Source organism: Ambystoma mexicanum, chromosome 10 (assembly GCF_040938575.1).
Source record: "Ambystoma mexicanum isolate Mex_15411 chromosome 10, UKY_AmexF1_1, whole genome shotgun sequence".
Classification (NCBI taxonomy): domain Eukaryota; kingdom Metazoa; phylum Chordata; class Amphibia; order Caudata; family Ambystomatidae; genus Ambystoma; species Ambystoma mexicanum.
Genome location: NC_090932.1, coordinates 269951006 through 269965161, shown reverse-complemented (window position 1 = coordinate 269965161; position 14156 = coordinate 269951006).

Here is a 14156-nt window from a genome sequence, read left to right as displayed (position 1 = left end):
AAATCCTATCGTCTTAATAGGCATATTTTGGCACTCCACGTCTTTGCCAGCCCTGATTCCTGACACCCTCCTTCTGGAGGGTGGTAGCAGTACTTTAAATGGGCCGGTACTTGCCAGTACTGCGTACTTGTACTTCTTTTATTTGGAAAACATAGGACCGGCACTTCTCAGCAGGTATCCAATACATTTAATGGAGGCATACCTTCACTTCTCAACAGTAAGCAGGTCCTCTGGCATACTGAGTACATGTACCTTTTTTTAACTTTATTTTATTGAGAATCATATCACAACCAACATGTCACAGGTACATCACAATCAATACAACACAAGAATAACAGCATATATGCCACGGAAGCGGCAGTCAAGGCGTAGATGAGGGGGAGCAGTTACTATCAGATAGCATGTTACACAGGTAGTTTCTGAAAGGAGCCCCAAGGTCCTTCGGGCGGCAAGTCGCTGATACAGTTAGTACATATTGTTCTTCACATTCATTAACAAGTGTGAGTTCACGAAGAAAATAGTCAAAACGGGGTGCATCTGTGGCCTGCCAACATTTCAATATACAACGTTTCACAACAACACAAGTCACATTGAATAGACGTCTGGTGGTTTCAGCCACCTTGCCGATTTCCCCGAAAAAATACTTCAAGGGCTATAGTGATGCAGGGCTTAACATAATCTTTTCAAGGATGTCTGCGACTGATCACCAGAACAAAGTTATCAAAGGACATGCCCAATACATATGGAAGGCGTTTGCATTTGGTTCACCACATTTCCAACACTCTGCCGTGCGATCCACCACAAACTTAGCCAGCTTGGCAGGGGTGTAGTGAAGTTGCTTAAGAATCTTGATTTGTATCAGTCGTAAGCCTGAGTTCAGACACACAGATTTGGTAAGTTGGCAGTACCTAAGCCATTTGTCCTTGCTCAATGTTTTGCACCCAAGTCTATTTCCCATGTTGCTTTTATGGTATTGAAAGAGCTGGAGTGTGAATGCACTAGGGCATATAGGTTAGAGACTCCCTTCCTCCCCCCACTGGTCACCGTCTTGGTGCGTGCGCATTCGTGTGTGGTGGGTTCCACAGGAAACGTTGGCCATCTTGCAGCAAACACAGCCCTCATGCAATAGTACTGAAGTTGTTTGAGTTGTCCACCCCCAACAGTGTTTACGAAATCTCCCAGACTCACATAGGTACCCCCTGGGAACATATCCTTCATTTACAGCTGTGTGTCCGGCTCCTGTGTCATTTGGAATGCTTTATCAAAAGTGGGGGAGAGACTGCGAAAGTGCCAGAGTGGAACCTCAGGGTCATATGGAACTGCCACGCCGATTCTTTTGTATATCTTGGACCATGCATGACCAGTAGTGCTTACACGGTCGAACTTGCAGGGGTCTCTGTGGCTGGGACTGAAAATGACAGATCAAAGATCGGTAGGGGAAGCTGCATATTTCTCAGTGGGGATATGTGTGGCTGTATCGTCGAGGTCGAACCAGTGTTTGGGGAACTGGGCTTGAGCTACCAAGTAATATAATTCAAAGTCTGGTGCTGCTTTACCGTGGCTCGAATATGGCTCTACCAGTTTAACCCATTTCATCCTTGCAGTCCCCCCTCCCCATAGGAATGAAGTGGCTAGCAACTGAAGCTTTTTAAAGAATGACTTGCCTGGCCAGAGGGGAACATTACCAAAATAGTACAACAGTTTGGGGAGAACACCCATTTTAAGAACCGCCACTCACCCATATATGGAAATCAGGAGCTTAGTCCATATATGGAGTTTGGCTTTCAGTACCTGCAAAAATGCTCCATGATTGTCTGCATATAGTGTATGTTTGTCTCTAGACACGACTGTACCCAAGTAGCAGACTTGCACCGGCGACCATTTAAATCCGCTAATATTGGATACGCTTTTTGTGGCAGGGGTAAGTGGGAACAATTCAGATTTGGAGATATTGATCTTATAACCGGAGTAACTTGCAAAATTGTGGATGTTGGCCATAATAGATGCCAGGTTAACCTTGGGATCTCGAATGTAAAGCTGAGTGTCTCTGCATAAAGGGATATTATCTGTGGAGGGCCCATCATTCTGATGCCTCTATGTGCATGTTTCTTCCGGACAAACTTGGCCATGGGTTCAATTGTGAGGGCAAACCATATGGGGGAGAAAGGGCAACCCTGTCTGGTACCCCTGCCCAGGGAAAAGAGCAAAGATAAAGTATGATTAATGAGAACCCTCGCACCCAGGTTGGTGTAAAGTAATCAGACGCATCTAATGAAGTACGTCCCCAAGCCAAAGCATTCAAGCACCAAGAACGGATAGGACCAGGAAACCGAATCAAATGCCTTCTCGGCGTTGAGTGCAGCGATTGCTGCATTCACGTTTGGGCTAATCTGCGCCATCACCCCGAACAGCCTACGGAGATTCAGTGCTGTGGATCGCATAGGGATGAAAGCCGACTGGTCAGGGTGCACCAGATTGGGCATGTATGGAAGGAGCCTGGTGGCAAGAATTTTAGCGAAAATGTTGGCGTCCGTGTTAATCAGGGAAAGAGGCCTGTATGATGACATGTTATGAGCGGGGCGTCTGGGTTTCAGGAGCACGGTTATTATAGCTTCACACATATGGCCTCATTACACGGTAGGCGGTAAGGGTTAACGGTCACCGGTAATGGTACCGGTGACCGTTAACCCTTACCGCCTTACTACGAGGTCCCTTAGCGGGTTGGTACTTTTAGCAGGCGTTAAAAACCAACCCGCTAAGGGACCTTGGTGCTAATTACGGCACCGCAAATTTGCGGTGCCGTAATTAGCACCTTCCCCATTCCCATTATGCCCTATGGGGCAAAAATGGGAATGGGGAAGGGCAATGGTGGAAGGGGGAATTACCGCCCCGCCAACCTTGGAATAGGGCGGTAATTCCCCTTTCCACCAAGGCGGTGCCGGTATTTTACCGGCATGGACCAAGGGGCTAATAGCACCTCCATAGCCTCCTCCCACACATTCAATAGGGTGGGAGCCAGTTTCTCATGAAATGCCTTGTATAATTCAGCCCCTAGGCTGTCAGAGCCGGGAGCCTTCCCAGATGTTAAGGCCTTGATGGCATTTGTTATCTCTTCTAGGGTGATAAGCAAGTCTAATGTGGATTGGATATCAGGGGAGAGAACAGGGAGCTCAAGCCCCCATAGATAGACATATGTTTCCTCAGCAGATCTTTCGTCATGGTTGGTGTACAGTGTCTTGTAAAACTGAGTGAATGTGGCATTTATGTCTTCCTCCCGATTCACCACCTCCCTTGTGTCGTCTGGATACTGGCAATAGGATTATGATAATTTTCAGCTTTCAGCATGTTGGCCAAAAATGCACCTGCCTTGTTGCTCTCGCCTTATATGCAGGCTATGGCTGGGGTTGCCATATATTGTACCTCTCTGTCGGCTAGTTTATGAAACTCACCCAGTAATTTATGGATGTCTGCAAGGATATCTTTATTGTGGGGGGTGCTATAGTTTTGTTTGAGTGTCGCCAGTTGAGACTCCACCTGACCCAATTCCTTTCTAATGGACGCTAGCAGCCCGGTGGTCTTAGCCATAAGAATGCCCCAAGCCCACACTTTGAATGTTTCCCACAGTGTTGCGTGGGATCGCACAGAGCCCTCATTAATCTCAAAGAATTCTTCTGAAGGGATTCGCACACATTAGGATCTTTGAGGATAGCCCGATAGCCAGGGGTCTCCTCCAACGTTTGGTCCACGGGGGGAGACTGTGTAGCTCTAAGCACAGGGAGATCGGGGAGTGATCAGAAAGAGTACGAGGGTGGATATTGCATGCCGACACCTCATCTGAGAGGGATGAAGTGAGGAGCCAGTAGTCTATACAAGATTCAGAATCGTGGACAGACGAGTAGTACGTATACTGTTTATCCAACGGGTGGAGCATGCGCCAGGCTTCTATTAAGGGAAGTTTGTAACATTATCTGTTGCAAGGTGTTGGCAGCCCTTGTGAGTCTTGGGGGACAGTGAAAGACCTATCTAGCGTTGTATCCAGGATAGTGTTAAAGTCACCGAGTCTCGTCTAATGGGGTGAGCATGTCCAGCACAGTCCGATAAAACTCTGGATCGTCCACATTCGGTCCATATGTGTTAACCAGTACCACTGAACGGCCTGCTATCTCCCACCACACCAATACAAATCTACCCAAAGTGTCTATTTTACTATTCAAGTATCAGAACCCCAGTGATGGATGGATTAGAGTAAGAACCCCCCCCCCTGGACTGTATCGGAGTGGACCCCAGCATGCATTGAAATTAACATTTGCATTTTTAAGTACATGTGTTTCCTGGAGCATTAGCATCTGTGGGTTGTGTCTTACATATGCAGCCAGCTTCCTTGCTTTAGCCAGGTTGTTTAGACCCTGCACGTTCCAGGAGAGGAGCCTGCCTGTCAGCCCGCTGCTTGCATGAGTATCACGTGCCATTTGTGACTATAACATTTATCGTGTGTTTGATATACATGAATAAGTTGAACACCGTTTGCAGTGACATGACTCTCAGTTTTCAAGCATTTAACAACCCCAACTGACCCCAGCCTAGTGCTGGGGTTTAAACATCGCAATCCCCACCCCGTCCCACACCATCAACCCCAACACGGTGATGATATCCCCTCTTGAACTTGTGGAACTTTCTGGAGGTGCGTATGTTGCGACCCGCAACTGCCACAGCTGGACGCAACCCATCCAGCATAATTTAACAGTTTTAGTTCAGTACCACCCAGACACTTCATTCCACAATGCAGAAAAAGGATATTGTACTCAGCATCGATCAGTCAGCTGGGTCTCTCCTGTCTGCCTCAGGCTGCAGGAGCCTGTTCTGGTCAGGCCCACGTCCACGTGGCGGTAGTGGAATTGAAGCCTCAATATAGACCATTGCTGCCGCAGGATGTTAAAAAAAGTGAGCTTGGCCGCCGGGAAGATCAGTGCATATGGAACGTGTCGCAGTTGTTTTTAACTTGCTTGTATGACCTTGTCTGGGCTTGCACCCCAGCAGCAAAGTCTGGATAAATGTGTATATTGTCTCCGTCATGGCGTAGGGGCCCAATCTCTCTCGCCAGCCTGAGAACTACATCCCTGTCCCTGTAGTTAAGCAATTTGGCAGTGATGGTGCGGGGAGTGGCTCCAGGCTTAGGCACAACGGCCATTGTACAGTGGACTCTCTCCACAAGGAAGTGGTCTGAGAAGGATGAGGCAGCGAAGATGGATTTTAAGAGTGCCTCAACATGTAGTTCCATAGGACCCTTACATGAGGACTCTGCCACGCCTACAATGCAAATATTCTTTCTCCTGGCCCTGGATTCCAGGTCATCACACTTGCCACGCATTTTGGCGACCTCTCCCTTTAGCAGAGCGATGTCTCCGCTGTTTTGGCCAATCGAGTCTTCATTAGTACTTATCCTGGCCTCGGCTTCTGTCACCTGGGAACTCTCCTTGTCCAGGCGTGCCCTTAGTGATCCAATGGTGGAGACAATATTGTCCAGTTTTACATTGACTGATAGAAACCCACTCTGCATGGTGGTAAGGAGGTGGTCGTCTCTGGAAGTGTTTGTGGATGTTGATGGAGGGTCACCAGGTGTTGGTGTCATAGCGGCCGGGGTTCGGCTGTTTGCGAATGAGTCCATGGGCCCTATTTTCTTTTTCCTGGCACTAGCTCCCTTTGTCATCGCTAAACCCCACTCTACCCATTTAGATGTATAATCCATCAAAACTATAATATACACTTTTTGTGTCCCCATTATTTCAAATGGTCCTGTTATATCAATAGCCAATTTGGTCCATATAGTTTTGGGAACTTCAACAGGTAGTAATGGTGTAGGCCTTGTTTTCTTTCCTTTATCACTGATGGGACACGTGTGCACTCTTTTACCAGCTGTTCCATTTGGTTCCACATATCAGGCCACCAATAAACTTCTCTTACTCTCCTTTTTCTAACGCTCCTCCCCACATGTCCTTCATGAGCAATGACCATTATTTTCTCTCTCAATGAAATATGTGGAATGATACCATCTCCTCTATATATACATGTATCATCACAAGAGATTTCATCCTTTATTTTGTCCCACATTTTGATACTATGGTCAACATCTTTCCAATCACTTCTGATAGCTCTTTTCAAATGTCCTTGTTCAATATCTTCATCTATTGCCTTGGACCATTCTCCTTTCAAAAGACTTGGATTGATGTATGCTATTACACACGTGGCTTGTTCCCCCAAAGATTATTCATTTTGTACATATTCTTCATAACAATCCCAAGGTAACCTCAAAAAACAGTCTGCCACGACATTGGATTTGCCTGGTGTGTACTTCACTATAACATTATATTGCATAATGTCTAAAATCCACCTCTTGGTGCGTGGTGATGTTAGTTGTGTGCTCTTAGAACTTAAAACGCGAATCAATGGTTTATGATTAGTTCTCAATTCAATTGGTGCACCCCAAATCAAACCTTTAAAATGCTCCAAAATCCACCTCACTCCCAACGCCTCTCTCTCTTAATGGTGGAATAATTATTTTCCACGCCTTTCAGCATCCTGGAGGCAAAAGCGAAAGGTACAACAGTGCCCTCTTGTATCTGCTCAAGGACACCGCCTAACCCTATGCTGCTGGCATCTACAGAAATAATGCTTTTGGCACCATAGTCGAACATCTTGAGTGTTGGGGCTGTATTAATCAATTCTTTCAATTGTTCAAATTCTCTGTTACATTCTTCTGACCACATGAATGTCATGCCTTTGCCCATCAAATCTCTCATATGCCTTGATCTGTCAGGAAAATGGTGCACAAATTTTGAATAATACTCTGCCAACCCTAGAAAACTGTGAAGTTGATCTTTGTAAATTCTGGAATACCTAGAATTGTATTAACCAGAGTTTATTTTGGTTTTATTTCTTCTGCATTTATAGAATGGCCCAAATAAGTCACTTAATTTTTTTTATTTTACACTTTTCTATTTTGAATGTGAGACCTCCTTCTTGGATGACCTGTAAGATTCCTAACAATTTTGCGTTATGATCCTCCTCAGTCATTGCTGATATTAGTATATCATCCTGAAAATAATGAACTCCTTGGAGGCCATCAAACAACTGGTGCATTAATCTCTGAAATACGGCTGCCGCTGATGCCAATCCAAAAGGCGTCCTCTTGTATCTGAATGCTCCTAATGGGGTAATGAAAGATGTGAGGTGTTTCGACTCCTCATCTAGTACCACCTGATGATAGGCTGATGATAAATCTAATGTTGTAAAAAACTTTGCTGGCCTCACCGTTGTTAACATCTCACTTATATTCGGTAACGGATGTCTATCCACCCAAATATTTGCATTCAAGTCTCATAGATCTACACACATCCTTATTGATCCATCTGGTTTGCGTACAATGACAAATGGCGAAAGCCATTCTGAACTTTCTATAGGTTCTATAATGTCTTGTTCACACAGCCTTACCAATTTCTTCTGTAAACCTTCCCTTATGCCAATTGGAATGTTTCTCACTTTATGAACTACTGGCTTGGCATTTCTTTTCGATACAATCCTATGTTTAAATCCCTTATTTTATTTTTTGAAAACTCTTTTTATTGAACTTTTCAAATTTTGACAACAAGGCAACAGTAAAAGAAAGAAAACATTCCCCCCATCTCTCCCCCCCAGGACGACGAGCATTCAAAACCCCCATTTTCTCTCTTCCAAACATTTCCCCCAGCCTATTGTATCTCAAGAAGTCTCAGGCGCTGCGGACACCATATCACTCTGTAGTCATCTTTAAGAAAAGTTATAATCTCTCCCTAGTCGGCAGCAAAGCTTTGCACTTTATTCTCCATGGCATAAGTTGCCCACTCCAAGGCCACTATGTCCCAAACCTTCCGCAGCCAATCCTGTTCCCTGGGGATCTCAGGGCTCCTCCACCTCTGGGCTATCAACAAAAGGGCCGCCAGAGTCAAAATTGCTTTTGCTTTCTCCCTGCCTCTGATCCTCCCTTCGTCAGAAGCCGTCCGGATGCCCAGGAGGATCTGCATTGGAGTCCGTGTATCTCCCGGGCCAAAAACCCTTTCCTGTGCCCTTTGTACCTCAACCCAAAACGGTGCAATCTTGGGGCATTGCCACCAAACATGTTCTGCCATGCTTACCAAACCACAAACCCTCCAGCAGCTGTCTGATCTCGCGGGGAACATCTTGTGAAGTCTGGCCGGGGTGTAGTGCCATCTGAATAAGAGCTTATACCATGCTCCTTGGAGCTGGGATGCTCTGGCTAATTTGGGTATCTTCTTCCATAGCCTTTCCCACTCCGCCCTACTGATTTCCCTCCCTAGGGCCTTTTCTCAATTCTGCATGTAAGCCCACTGAGGATCAGAGTGCGAGCTATTGAGGATCTTGTAAATATTGGAGATAATGCCTTTTGTACTGTCGTTGGTCAGTAGAAATCTTTCAAATTGTGTCAGCTCCCTAGTTGCCACCTTTCTAACTCCTGGGTGAAGTACCCAATGTCTTATTTGGGCATACCGCAGTCTTTCCTTCTCCTGTATTGCAAATACCCTTTTACAGTCCTCAAATGACAACAATTCCCCTTCTCGAAACATGTCACATAACTTACCACACCCTCCCTCCTGCCAACTCTCAAAAGCCCCACTCTCCAGGCCTGGGGAAAAGTCTCCATTGCCAAAGAATGGCGTAAATGGAGACGGGAATTAAGTGATTCCATTGGCCCTTACCATGCTATCCCAGATATCCACCACTAGTTTAGTTATAGTGCTTTCGTAGAGGTGCCCCAGTCTATGCTCTCTAGGGAGCCAAAGCACTTCCGAAAGGCTACAGTTGTCAAGGAGTTCCCCCCTTCTCACCTGAGTCAGATCTTTGCTGGATTTCTTGGTCGATGCCTTCTTGCGGATGGATCGGGTCTTGAATAAGGCTGCACGAGTCTCTTCCGACTCCAGCGTGCGTTCAAAGTTTCGGGATGCAACGATCCAGGAATCCGGGAAATTAAGAGAGTGCGCTACTCAGCACACGAGTCCAGGAAGCAAGAAAGAAGGGAAAGGGTCTAGGAATGGGGTTGGTTGGGATAGAACCAAGGATAACAATACTGCGAGCTACGGAGCACATGTCTGGTCGCTACTTCGCAATAGCATTGAGATGCGTGGAGCTGCGGGGGGCGTGGTCTATTAATAGAACACACTACGTCCAACGTGTAGAGCGAGGAAGGTGTTTCACGCTGGACGGCCATGTTGGGAGTACCAGGGAGTGCAAGCCCCGTTGAGACAAGGACCAGGAAGTCCAAAAGGGGCGCGTTCTGTAGGTCATGACAGCATGCCTCCTCCGAAGACCCGTTTCTCCAGGTTTGCCCGGGTCAATGAGGTGAAATCTTCTGAGCAGTCGAGGGGTCTTGAGATTAGAAAGTGGTTCCCAGGTTCTTTCACTAGGAGGATGTCCTTTCCATTCAACCAGGTATTGAAGCTGACCCCGTTTATACCTGGAGTCCATAATTCGGGACACTTCATATTCCGGTTGGTTGTCGACCAGCAGAGGAGGGGGTCTACAGGATTTCCGGGAGGATTGGATGTAGGGTTTTAATAAGGATGTGTGAAAAACTGGGTGAATTTTCTTCCAGGAGTCCAGTAGTTTGATCCGGTATGAGACTGGATTAATAATTTCCTTGATGAGAAATGGACCATAGTACCGAGGGGCCGATTTGTTTGGCCGTAGATGTCGGGGTAATAATTTTAAGGATAACCAGACTTGATCACCAATTGCATAAGAAGGCCCTGGTCTTCTTTTGGAATCTGCATACCTCTTAGTCTGTGTTCTGGCCTTCTCTAAGTTTTCTTTGGCCTCCTGGTGTACGTTGATGAGGGTTTCGATCCAGGAGTCGACAGTAGGTACCGGTGTAGGATGAGGAAGAACAGAGGGTAGAACGATGGATGGAAACCTTGGGTACAATAAAAGGGACTGGTCTTAAGTGCTGAATGATCGAAATTGTTGTAGGCAAACTCAGCCACGGGTATCAGGAGCGACCAGTCATCCTGAACCTTGGTGGCGAAACATCGAAGATACTGTTCCAGGGTCTGATTAGCACATTCTGTGGCCCCGTTGGTTTGGGGATGATAACCTGATGAGAGGGCGCGTTGGATTCCCAAAATGCGACAGAGGTGTTTCCAGAATTGTGAAACGTATTGAGGTCCTCGATCAGATATGATCTTGGAAGGAAGTCCATGCAGACGGAATATGTGTTCCAGGAAGATTCCAGCAAGTTCGGACGAGGATGGTAGCTTACACAGGGGTGTAAAATGAGCCATATGAGAGAACAAGTCAATGGTAACCACGATGGTCGTGTATCCTCGGGAAGGTGGTAATTCCACAATGAAGTCCGTAGCAATTAATTCCCATGGCCTTGTTGGCAGTGTAGGTTGCAGTAGAAGACCCACCGGTCTCTTGTTATCATGCTTATTTTGACTACAGATAGTACAAGCTTTGATGTACTGCTGTACGTTGGTCTTCATTCCAGGCCACCAAAACTGTCTTTGTATGAGGCGGAGGGTGTTGGTTATGCCATGATGTCCTGAGTGAAGGGTATCATGACAGAGGTTTATTATTCTTTGTTGTAATTTCTGTGTAGGAATGACTAGTGCATTGTCCTTGAATAAATATCCTTCCTTGACTCTTAGGTTCCATTGATTCTTCCTTGAAATATCCTTCCAGAGATCAGAGGATTGGGTTTGCACTCAAATTTTTTCCAGGAGATTGACTACTTGAGCTACAAATATCGTGTGGGGAAACATCTTAGGATAGGTCTTCAGTGGCTACATAGTCAGGACGTCGAGATAAGGCGTCAGCAATCAGGTTTTGTGATCCGGGAACATAAGTGATGCGGAACTGGTACTGGGCAAAGAAGTAGGCCCAACGCGCCTGACGACTGCTCCTACACTCCAATGACTGTAGAATTTGAAGATTCCGATGGTCCGTGCAGACCTAAACTGGATATCTAGCACCCAGAAGTAGATGTCGCCATTCAGTGAAGGCTTGGCGGATGGCTAACAGTTCCTTTTCCAGGACGGAGTAGTGTGTCTCACTGGGAGTCAGGGTTTGTGAAAGGTAAGCAATGGGGTGTTCCAGTTTATCCTCAAATTCCTGCTTCAAGACCACTCCTATGGCGTAGTTATACGTTTCCACTAGGAATGGTCGATTTATGTCGGGTTGGGCCAAGATGGGGGTTTGCGTGAACTCTGCCTTTAAACATTGGAATGCCTTATCTTGCGGTGTAGACCAGATAAAGGGGGTGTCTTTCTTCAAGAGAGCAACGATCGGCTAAACGATCTCGGAAAAGGTGGATATGAACTTGCGGTAGAAGTTGGCAAGCCCCAGGAAGGATTGAACTTGTTTCACGGACATGGGAGCGGGCCATGCCAGTATGGCCTTTACCTTTGAAGGGTCCATACCAATTCCTTCTGGGCTAAGAATGAATCCTAGGTAGGGAACAGAAGTAACGTGAAACAAGCAGTTTTCGGGTTTGGCTAAAAGTTTGTGTTCACAGAGTCGTTGTAATACTGCCTTTACATGTTCTTCATGCTTTAGAAGATCCTTGGAAAAGATCAATATGTCGTCCAGATGGACAATGACAAAGAGGTATAACATGTCAGAAAACACACTATCCATGAAATGTTGAAAAACTGCGGGGGCATTAGCTAGTCCAAAGGGCATGACTGGATATTCATAGTGACCAAGGGTGTTCTAAAGGCTGTTTTCCATTCGTCTCCTTCCCAGACACAGATCAAATGATAGGCACCCCGGAGATCCAACTTCGTGAATATTACGGCGCCTCTCACAGCTTCCAGGATATCCAAGATCAAGGGCAGTGGGTACCGATCTTTCAGGGTGCATTGATTTAAGCCACGATAGTCGAGGCAAGGTCTGAGTTCCTTGGTGTCCTTCTTGGGAACAAAGAACAACGAAGCACCCGCTGGAGATTTTGAAGGTCTTATGGTGCCATTTTCAAGGTTGGTATACAGGTATTCTCGGAGGGCCTTTTTCTCAGGTTCGGAAAGGATGAACATTCTGCCGAAGGGAATCACTGCTGAGGGATCTGTATCTAAGGCGCAGTCTTCAGGTGTGTGAGGGGGTAAGGCCTGGACTATGGCAGTTGAAAATACATCAGCATATCCCTGATAGGCCTCAAGGACTTGTATGATATTGGAAACCATGAGTGGTGTTTGCTGGTCTCTTGGTGGTTCTTTAGGGGGTGTCAAGGAGGGATCCAGGAATAGACAGTGAGACATACAAAACTCTGAGCCTAGGAATAGTGATCCTGCTGTCCATATGATATACGGATTGTGCTTCTGTAACCAGGGCATACCCAATACCATGGGGTAATGAGCTGACTTAATGATGTTGAATCTAATCCGCTCTTGGTGATGGTTTATAGAAAGCTGGATCTCTTTTGTCTGCAGGCTTATGGGTCCTGAAGTGAGGGGTCTTCCGTTGATTGCTTCCACCGGCTGCATGGTGCTTTGTGTTTCGTATGGAATATGATGACTAACAACTTAGTCTTGATCAATGAAAATTCCCATAGCTCCGCAGTCTACCAAGGCGAGAATGGAATAGGTCTTATTCTTGGAGGGCGATAGGAAGGCCTGTAGTATCACCAAATTGTTTTGTCCAGGAGAGTTCAAGGATGGAATTGATGTGGAGCAAACATCTGTCTCCCGAAGCTCTGCTCCATCTAGGATCGGGAGCTGGCGTTTCCCGAACGCCGAGGAGGGGCTAGGGGACACTCCCTAACCAAGTGTTTGTCTGAGGCACAGTACATGCACAACCCCGTATGAATCCTTCTCATCCTTTCTTGCGTGGATATAGGTCCACGGAAGGCTCCTATCTGCATGGGTTCTGGTTCAGTGACTGAGCCTGGGTTTGTGTCCGTCTTGGTGGTGCTCTCAAAGGACACTTTCGGAGGATTTCCTCTGGATTTCTTCTTCTCTGCCTTCCTTTCCTGGATACGAAAGTCTATTTGCTTGGCGAGGTCCATTAGTGCCTGGAACGAGTTTGGGCAAGCCACTCTGGCCAACTCATCCTTAATCTCCTCATTCAGTCCTCGGCTGAAAAGGGTAAAACTCGCCTCAGGGGACCAAACAGCTTCCTTGACTAATTGCTTGAATCGGGTTACATAGGTGAGCATATCCTGGGATCCCTGCTGAAAGTCTAACAGGCGTTCCTGGGCACTATAGACCTGCTCTGGGCAGTCAAACATGGTTTTAAGGGCATGTATGAACCCATCATAGTCATCTAGGAGAGCATCGCCGGAATTAACGAGGGGCGTAGCCCAGGTTAAGGCATTTCTTGAAAGCTGGGAAATTATGAAACCCACCTTAGCCCTGGGAGTCGAAAAGTAGTAGGGCTTAAATGTAAAGTGGACCAAACATGAATCCAGGAATCCACGAAGGGTTTTTGCCGACCCATCGTATTTGTCCACTATGCCGCTGTAAGAATCAAGACCCGGACCAGGGTTGGGTTGCTGAAATAATACTTTATTCAGGTGAATTTAAACTAATGAAAATATAGTCCATGAACTCCTTGAGAGTTACTCCACTCTTAGGCAGTCTTCCAGATCTAAGATTAAGCCCTCCTAAGTCTCCTTGTTGTCCGGATAGGCCCACCAGTTGTTCCTTCTCTCCTCGTCCTCTTCGTATGACTAGGAAAATCAACAACAAACGCTGGATTAGTTCCCGGGCTTTTATAGGATGTGAGTGACTTGCTTCCCCCCCAATGGAAAGCTTCCCTGTCAATCAGGCTTCTCATTGGCTGGTGTTGCCATGTCCCGCCTCCTTTAAAGGCTGCCGTGGTTTGCTGCTTCTGCTGCCTTCCCGAAGAGTCCCAGTCCCAGGCCACTCTATCCTGCGAGTCCCTCCCCCCCTTTGAAGCCTCTCCCTCTCGCCATGTGTGTCTGTCTCTTTGGCCGCCCCAGAGCGGCCCGCCGAGCAAGCCGTCTCTCCCTTCTCTCCCTTCCTGGTGGGGAGAGACGCTCGGCGGGCCGTGTGGGCCGGCTCCCCGCGTCCGCCCGCACCTCCCGCGGGTTCGCCGTCATCAACCCGTCTCCCGGGCTGCAGGCCGCGGCTACGTTACCCCTGGCGGGT